The sequence below is a fragment of the Setaria italica genome, chromosome V (genome assembly GCF_000263155.2).
Source record: "Setaria italica strain Yugu1 chromosome V, Setaria_italica_v2.0, whole genome shotgun sequence".
Lineage (NCBI taxonomy): Eukaryota > Viridiplantae > Streptophyta > Magnoliopsida > Poales > Poaceae > Setaria > Setaria italica.
In genome coordinates, this window is record NC_028454.1 from 28,273,345 (window position 1) to 28,281,540 (window position 8,196).

Sequence of the window (8,196 nt, forward strand, 5' to 3'; positions counted from 1 at the left end):
TTGATTATTTTTTATTTTAAATTCTGTGACAAACTTTTAGTTTCATAGTTGTGTAAACCAAATGCTTAATTAAATTTAATACTGTGCGGCTAATATATATTTATGGATACCAAATTTACTTTCACCTCAATCAGCTCTAAAATAAGCAGTAATTCTCTATCGTATTTTTGCGAAAATAGTGTAGAGGTAGAAGCTAATATACACACGTGTACTCACTCTTATGTGCTCTGTTATATGTTAAGACAATATAGTACGTATATAGTTGTTTTTTTCAAAAGCAAAGTGTAGATAGAGATATTAATACATTCAGGACAGCATAACAATTGCGTGAAGATATTAGTGGAATGGGCCAAATAAAATGATTTTTAAATCTATTATGACATTCGCTTCAATTCTTATCATTGCACATGGCATAATATCCGCATGGAGGCTATGAGTGCAAACGAACCAGCATATTCTTCGATTAATAGTCTTGGACGTCACCAACAAAGGACGAAGCGGATAAGAGCGTTTCATGCTGTTAGCTTCTATCGCAGCATATTAGCTACATTTATTTACTGATGTTTATTTACTAATGTGCATATATTATTTATTCATAAGCCAATCAGCGGGGCCCTTTCCAGCCGCGGCGGCTGCCCCGCTCGCCCTGCCCCACGGCCGGGCCTGGGTACGACTACAAGCCGGTCTCAAACGCGGTTTCCTAGTGGTTGTGTCCTCAGGTCGGCTTATCCGGACCGTCCAGGACACCGTTAGGAGTACCCCATCGACATATGGAGTCAGCTGTGTATTCCACCTACCCTCATATACTGTTACATATACATTTTTCTATATAGTACCCTTGTGTTCAAACAGACCCAACACCTCCCCAGCTTCTCTCACCCTATCCGATTCGTCTCCGCCGTCTCTCCCCTCGCTCTGGGTGATTGCTGGTGTTGCTGGTTTCATGTCTGCTACCTTCGTTGCTGTAAATCTCCGAGCCCACATTGTAAATTCCGGCGAGCGGTGGTTCCTGATCGTTGCAGGGATATTCTTGTTGCAGTTGGGGCTTGCTGTCTTACTGAAACTCTATTTCTTCACGATAACTGTATGGGTTCGTTACATCTATGCTTGTATAAGTCAGGAATACACACAAATTTTCCATGTCGAATCGATTCCCTATTCATTGAACATTGATGTAATTTTCCAAGTATACATCTTTCTTACATGTAGACCTTTGGCAGCCTCCGAAATCGTATTACAGCAGCTTGAGGTCAAGAATCTGTTTTATAGCCTGTTGTGTTCCACTGCTTGAGGTGAATAACGAAGTTAGAAATCCCAATACTGTCCTTGTGGCCTCATCTGAGGTTATATTGCTGTACGCCAGTAACCATCAAGTTACTTCAGGTAACATGAAAGCTCGACAGAATCTGAAATGTGAGTGCTGTTTGAACGGAACACTTCTGAAGATGCTCTAAACCGTTCCTGTCCACTGTCCAACAGCCAGTGCCAGGTGACCAGATCCCGTCGATGTCCCTAGGCTAGGCTGCTAGGCGGGCCGCCAACCGCAGCAGCGAAGCGCTCGGTCACCCCAGCAGCGACGACAAGCTGCTGCTGCTGCTGCTGCTGCAAGTTCAGTGCTAGCTCCGTTGGTGGCGACGGCTATTCTGGAATACAAAGACTAAATCTCTCGTACCCATCACAATGGACTGCGTAGGTAAAGAGGGTGGGAAAGTGTCGAAAATACGTGAAAATGCATGAAGGTGAAAAATACTTTTTCCATATTTTGTGAAAAGCGTTAAGGGAGAGCAAAGTCTTGCCGGCATCTTGTTGGTACATGGTAGGAACTTGAAACATGTTGCCCCAGTACATAAACATCAAATAGGACTTTGAAATGGAATTTAGCGTTTCACTGAAGTTTGTTCTGTACATCTATGGTGGTTTTTATGCACGTTGGAGCATGCGCTCTTCATGAACGGGGACGCGGGTGCCACTAATTTGATCAAGCACCATGTCCGCGATCAGATGTGGTTCAGTGATCCTACGTCGAGAAGATCGCTCCGTACCACGCCGTCTCCCTCGACGTTGTCCAGGCTCTCCTTGGAGATGGTGCCTCGAAGCATCATCATCCCTATCACCATATTCGACATGGGCTCCCCAAACTTGTCGACCATCTCAACCTTGGACATGGACTGCTCCGCACCCGGGCCGGCACACGCCATCGGGGACGCAGGCGCCGGCGCCGCCACCGGCGCGACCCGTTTCTCACGCGGCTTTTTGTGCTTGTCACGTGCCACCGGCGACCCCATCCCTTGGTCGTAGTCGCCGTCGTCCTCCTCCTCCTCGGGCTCGGCGCGCCTCCTCCTGTGCTCGTGGTGCAGCAGGATGAGGCCGAGGGACCCGTCCGGGTGGAAGTGGTCGTCCACCTCCAGCGTCTTGTTCAGCTTGCCGTCCTCGCCCTCGACCTTGAGCACCTTGCCGTTCCCGTCGAGCAGCGGCTGCCGCTGCAGCGCGCGAGACCGGAACGCGCGGAGCTCGACGTCGACGTCGCGCGTCCACCTTCCCCGGGAGTCGAGCCCCACGCCGTTCCGCCGCAGGAAGTCTTTCCACCCGGAGATGAAGCGGTAGCCGCCGTTGGAGTCGAGGAACTTGCACGTCAGCTTATAGGGTACGGCGTCCCGGTCCAGCGCCGTCACCAGGAGCCCCACGTCCTTGTTCTCCACGCGCCGCCACTCGTCGGCGGAGAAGCAGGCCGTGATGGGGCACCCCTCCACGCCGGTATCGCGCTTGCACGACACCAGCAGCCGGTTCTGGTTCGAGCACACGTCGCTCTTCTGGAGGGTCTTCTGGTACACGAACCAAGGCCGCGTCGCGCCCAGGTCCGCCAGCCGCCGCTCCAGCGCCTCGCCGAGGTCGCCGTCCGCGTAGACCATCGGGGCGTCGCCGTCGCGCGGCCGCGGCGCGACGCCGCCCCGGTTCCTTTCAATCCTCGCCGCTGTCTCGGCGAAGCTGCGGATCCCGTCCTGCATGAACTTCTTCTTCACCGGCGGCTCGGGCGGCGCGACGGGGCTTGCCGCCTCCTGTGCCGTGACGATCCACTTGCCCTTCTTCAGCCACTTCTCGGCGGCGGACAAGGGTTTGGCTTTCGCCGGTACCGCATCCGGCGCCCGGCGTCGGTGCTGGCATGGAACGACTGGTGCCTCGCGGCCTCCGGCGTCCTCCTTTCTCTTCTTGGGCGATGGGGAGCTGGAATCATCTGGGCTGCTGCCACCACCGCTGTCGTTCAAAGCCCTCTTCTTCAACGACAGCAGCGACGGCGAGAGCGACATCTCGATCCTCGATCGGGGACGCAGCGAATCGGGGTTTGCTTTAGATGTTTTTTTCAGGCGCAGCAGTGAATATTTATGCAGCGAGTACTCAATCGTACGTGGAGAACTGGAGATAGAATTCGAGACCGAAAAAACTCAACATGGGACGTACGTCCCAAGGTCGAACTATCCGAGGCGTCTACGTGGTCTCATCGAGATATGTGCCGCCCCTTCTCCCCCTCGTATTTCTCGCGTATTCTTTTTTTGGACGTTCGTATTTCGGTCCCCTCTCTCTCCGTCCTCTCTGTCTCCCCACTGCACTCTCCCTCCCTCCCCCCGCCTCTCCCCTCGCCCGCGCCCTCTCGCCGCCGCTCTCTCGTCTCCTCGCCTCACCGTCACCAGCCAACGCCGCTGACCTCTGGATCTCGCATCGCCCGCACCAGCCACCAACGGCTTTCGTCTCGCCCGCAACAGCCACCACCGGCTTGGTCGCCTCGCCGTCGCCAGCCAGCACATCCACCGGCTTCCTGCACCTCTCGCTGCAGCCTTGACCCTGATGCCTGCCCTGCTCCGCGTCTCCGGCACAGCACGCTAAAATTGGGCCGGCGATGCAAGGTCAACGGTCACGGCGACGGCAAAGATGTATGGCCTTGGCACATGTGCAGATCGACCCCCATTTCTCTGCTTGCCTACATGATCACGACCCTGCTACGGCCTTGTGATTTCTGATCTGAATCTGAAATGTTTTGGCAGGAACACTTCGCCGTACGATCGAATTATTCAGAGTCAGGTTAGTTAATCTTCTTCGGTTCATCTTGCATCTGGTTTAGCAAGTCGCCACCCTCCGCACGTTTAATTCAACCTTGCTCAGGTACGGCATCTCTGGTATTCTCAATGAGAACACTTCAAATGTATTCACTGAACTGATGTTAGGCAGAGCTGCCAAGAGTAGTCTAAAAGTCTCGCTAACAGTTTTTGAACACAACAAAGCAGTATCAGTGGACACTTATTATTGTTTCTTCCCTTAAACCTTTTCGGGCAGTTGGTGTCCTCTCTCAAATAGAAAAGAACAGCAAAAGGAGAAAAGGAGAGGAAGTGAGTATATCGCATTAACCTTGATAGTATCTTTTTTTTAGAATACCAAAAGGCCCTCCGTCCCAAATTGAAGGTCGTTTTAACTTTTGTAGGTATATAGTTTTTGCTATGCATTTAGATGTAGGGTATGTCTATATGCATATTAATATCTATGAATCTAGAAAAATCAAAACGATCTACAATTTGAGATGGAGGGAGCATGTCACAGTCTTTTTCTATTTTAATGCACAAAAATAATCCAGTGCTCTGAATGAAATATGCTATTATTTGCAGGAGTTTTCATGCTTCGGTCATTCAAATAACTGGGTTGCAAGCTGACGGCTCTCACTTCCAATTCAACGGTCAGTACCTCAACCATCTCTCTAATTAGGTTACATCAAAATGTCATTTTTATTTCCCCTTTTTGTGAAATCTATGGATCTCTTGCATCACGTACTGAAGAGTATCAGAGCCACTACCAGTCCAGGGTACAATTGCTTTATGCCATGCTCTCTTGTATATGAAGGGTTCCTGCATATGCCTACCCAAGTATCCATACCAATCAAATAAGCTGAGTGCCTATTGGAGTATAGGGAGCACTCCCCTTGTTGCATCTATGTAAATTAGCATTCGGATACTTTTTTGTTTGTCTGCTGGTGCATGCTTGATTCAACTACCAAAAAGTTTATCCATTTATATGATTTTGTTACACTGATTTTTGTACTAATCCAAAAGTCTAAGAATGTAGTATATTCTGTTAATTATAATAATGCAACATGGTCCCATCACCTGAAGCTTGTACTTTAGTCTAAGACATTTATATTTTGATCTCCCATAACCATCGCAAAGAATTTGCATATTCAAACCTTATCTGTAACCACATTGCCAAATCCATGATATATGCTATGATCTTGCCGGTAGGTATGTCTCTCGAGGAATATTTCTTGAACTATATACTCCAAATTGTTCAGACATGATGTTCGTTTTATCTCTGTTTTTCAGTCATCTGAAAATCCATTTTTATGACTCATTTTCATGGGTAAATAGATTTGAAGAGTCTGTCTACTGGAGATATATCCAGTGTAGAGATTAAAATATACTAGATCAGTACAAACTTGATCTGCTTAAATCATATTGCCAGCACAGTAGACCATGGCATTCCATTTAGTGTGCTATGTAAAATTAATCTAGTACTGTCTGTTCATGGACATTTTTCTGTGACTACCAATTTAACCGCTCTATGCCTGTATGTATATACTTCGTTTGTTCTTATAAGGCGTATTAGGATTTCAGAAAGTATTTCAGAATATACTTTAAAATAAATTCAAAATATAATGTGACCATTAGTTTCTCTTATGTTATCTTATCAAATGATATGAAATCATAATTTGTTCAAACATATTTGAAGCACGAATCGAGTGATACATCAATCTATAATTTTTTATTTTTTTAATCGTAAAATGCTCTATATTATGAAATGGATACCGGTTTTAGCTGCTATTGCTGGGTTGCCGTGTCCTGACGAGCTGCTTTTGGTTGGGTTTATAAAACATTGAAGAGGACTACGACATGTTTGGCTGGCCATGCAGTATCATTCTAGCAGAGTACGTGTGGCAACAGAGGTCACGGTTCTCTGGTTCCCAAGTTGTTGAGGTGGTACTTCTCTTTGAGCTACACTGAATGTTCGTAGCCAGTGACCAATGTGGTCCATTTGTTAGTTGGGTAAACTGTAAATGGCAATCCACCTAACAATCTTAGTCAATAGCTGGGAAGTGCCAATTCCTTCGTTCAATAGTCTCTTGTAATGGAATTCTGTGTTTCTCTATGGTGAGGTTATTGTTCAGTCGAACGAAACTACAGCTATGCCGAACAATAATAATGTCGGTAGTTGATATTAGACTTTTACATTTGCGCCAGCCAGCAACCTGGTTTATGTTGTATTGAACTACAGAAAGTATGTTGTGCTGACAGATTTCCAATGTCCTCATCTTTCCGGAAGCTCAGGAATTGTTCTAGTTGTTGGGCTGGATTGCTTACTGGGGCCTGACAACTATTTAACGAAGAAGCAAGGTCTTGCTTTTTAGGAACATCGTTGGCACGAGCAAAGTGACAACTGAGCAGTCAACTTCACTATTTCTTTTCAGATTAATGGATTGAGTTTCATGTGTATTTCTGTATTTGCCTTTGCTCTTCCAGTGAATGCTTCATTCTGTGTATGCTTTTGCATTGAACGCCATATAAAAACGGCTCTAGTAAAAATATGTCAAGTATAGTGCAAGGCGAGTTACATGCATGTTTGACCATGACATCTGATGCATCACGGCTCAACCGTAAAATTTTCCATTTGACTTATCAACAAACACTGCATTCCAGACCGGCCTATGGCGCAAGAACCTGATGAGCTTAGCAATCAGTTATAGATATCCGGTACCCTCGTGGAGGGCCAGGCCGGCCCGACTTGATGAAGAAGGTAGAAGATAGAATCTGGCTAGAGCTCCTCACGTGTTATAATTCGACTCGATCTCATCTATAGTAACCGACTAGAGGTCCTACCGTGTAATCCTATCCCTCGAAGTATATAAGTGGAGGTAGGGGTACCTCTAGGAGGGAAACCGATTCAATCCCTCAACACAACAACCAACACCTGCGTACAGGGTGCAATACAATCCCCTAAAACAAGACGTAGAGTATTACGCTACACTGGTGGTCCGAACCTCTCTGTGTCTTGTGCCTTATGTTACCATCAAGTTTATGGTCTTGCGATCATCTCAGCCTATAAATCAACCATCTAAGTACCTCCTAGGTGGACTGCCGGTCACTAAATCTGACAGTTGGCGTGTCAAGTAGGAATGATCGTGAGATACTCCTTGCGAATTTGATGGCAGTCACTCAAAGATCGGGTGAGTCGTTTCACATGTTGGTATTAGATTGATCTGATCTCGCTGATAGCTAATCTCATATTGATTTTACTTTCTAATCCGCCGATCTAAACAAATCAATGGAGGCGGCAACGTACAGCTCGACGCTATGCATGCGGCTTTGATCTAGACATGCGTATTGGAGAGATCGGATTAAATTGACAAGCTGCACATTCTTTTCCTTTTAGAGTTTAATTTATTCCAAGCTCCGTCATTACTTATTGCATCTAACAGAGATTACTTTTCTCATGTTGTTTCATTAATACATGAGGAGTACATTACGGATCAGGCGCACATCCTTTGGCTTGCACCAGATTGGCAGCACACGACGGCAACTATGTGTGTCTGCAGTGACGTCATACGATCGCATCTACCGCGCCATCTTACTACTACCTCTACATCCAGCACCACCGACCATTCGATCACCCGGACCTGACATCGGCTTCGTCAACACTGTTCACCAACTGCTGCTAGCTCGGGCACGACACTAACTTGCCACGAATCAAGCTAAGTCTTATTTACGATTAAATATTTTACGGGGTTCCGTATACCTACGTACGTCTCAGCTCCTCCATGTCTCCGTGACTTTCACCAACCATCTCGGCTCCTATGTGTCTCTATAACTTTCGTCGACCACCTTGGTCACACTGCGACTGCTTATACAGCTTGGTCCATCCACTACGGGGGCGGTCGAGGGCTACACCCCACGGGTGCCCAGCTCATGCTAGTGCTTTTCTGCACAGTTCCGACTGCTTTGCGGCTTGTCCGTCCCTCTTAACAGTTGCTAAAGTACTCAGGTAGCACACGCCTTAATTCGTGAAACCTGACCCTCATGTGTCGCTTCCTGCTAAGCACACTCAAGTCTGCTCAGCAACACCCCGGCAGGGTTAGATGCTTAAACATAACGGGCTAACTACTCG

General features: G+C 47.3%; 1 long non-coding RNA gene across 1 annotated transcript; it reads left to right on the top strand.

The window, feature by feature from the left end:
• Positions 1-3,625: 3,625 nt before the first annotated feature.
• LOC111257445 lies at positions 3,626-6,416 on the top strand. The gene is made up of 4 exons (XR_002677976.1): positions 3,626-3,926; positions 4,038-4,379; positions 4,653-4,720; positions 5,917-6,416. It is a non-coding gene; the product is annotated as an uncharacterized LOC111257445 (long non-coding RNA).
• The last annotated feature ends 1,780 nt before the right edge of the window (positions 6,417-8,196 follow it).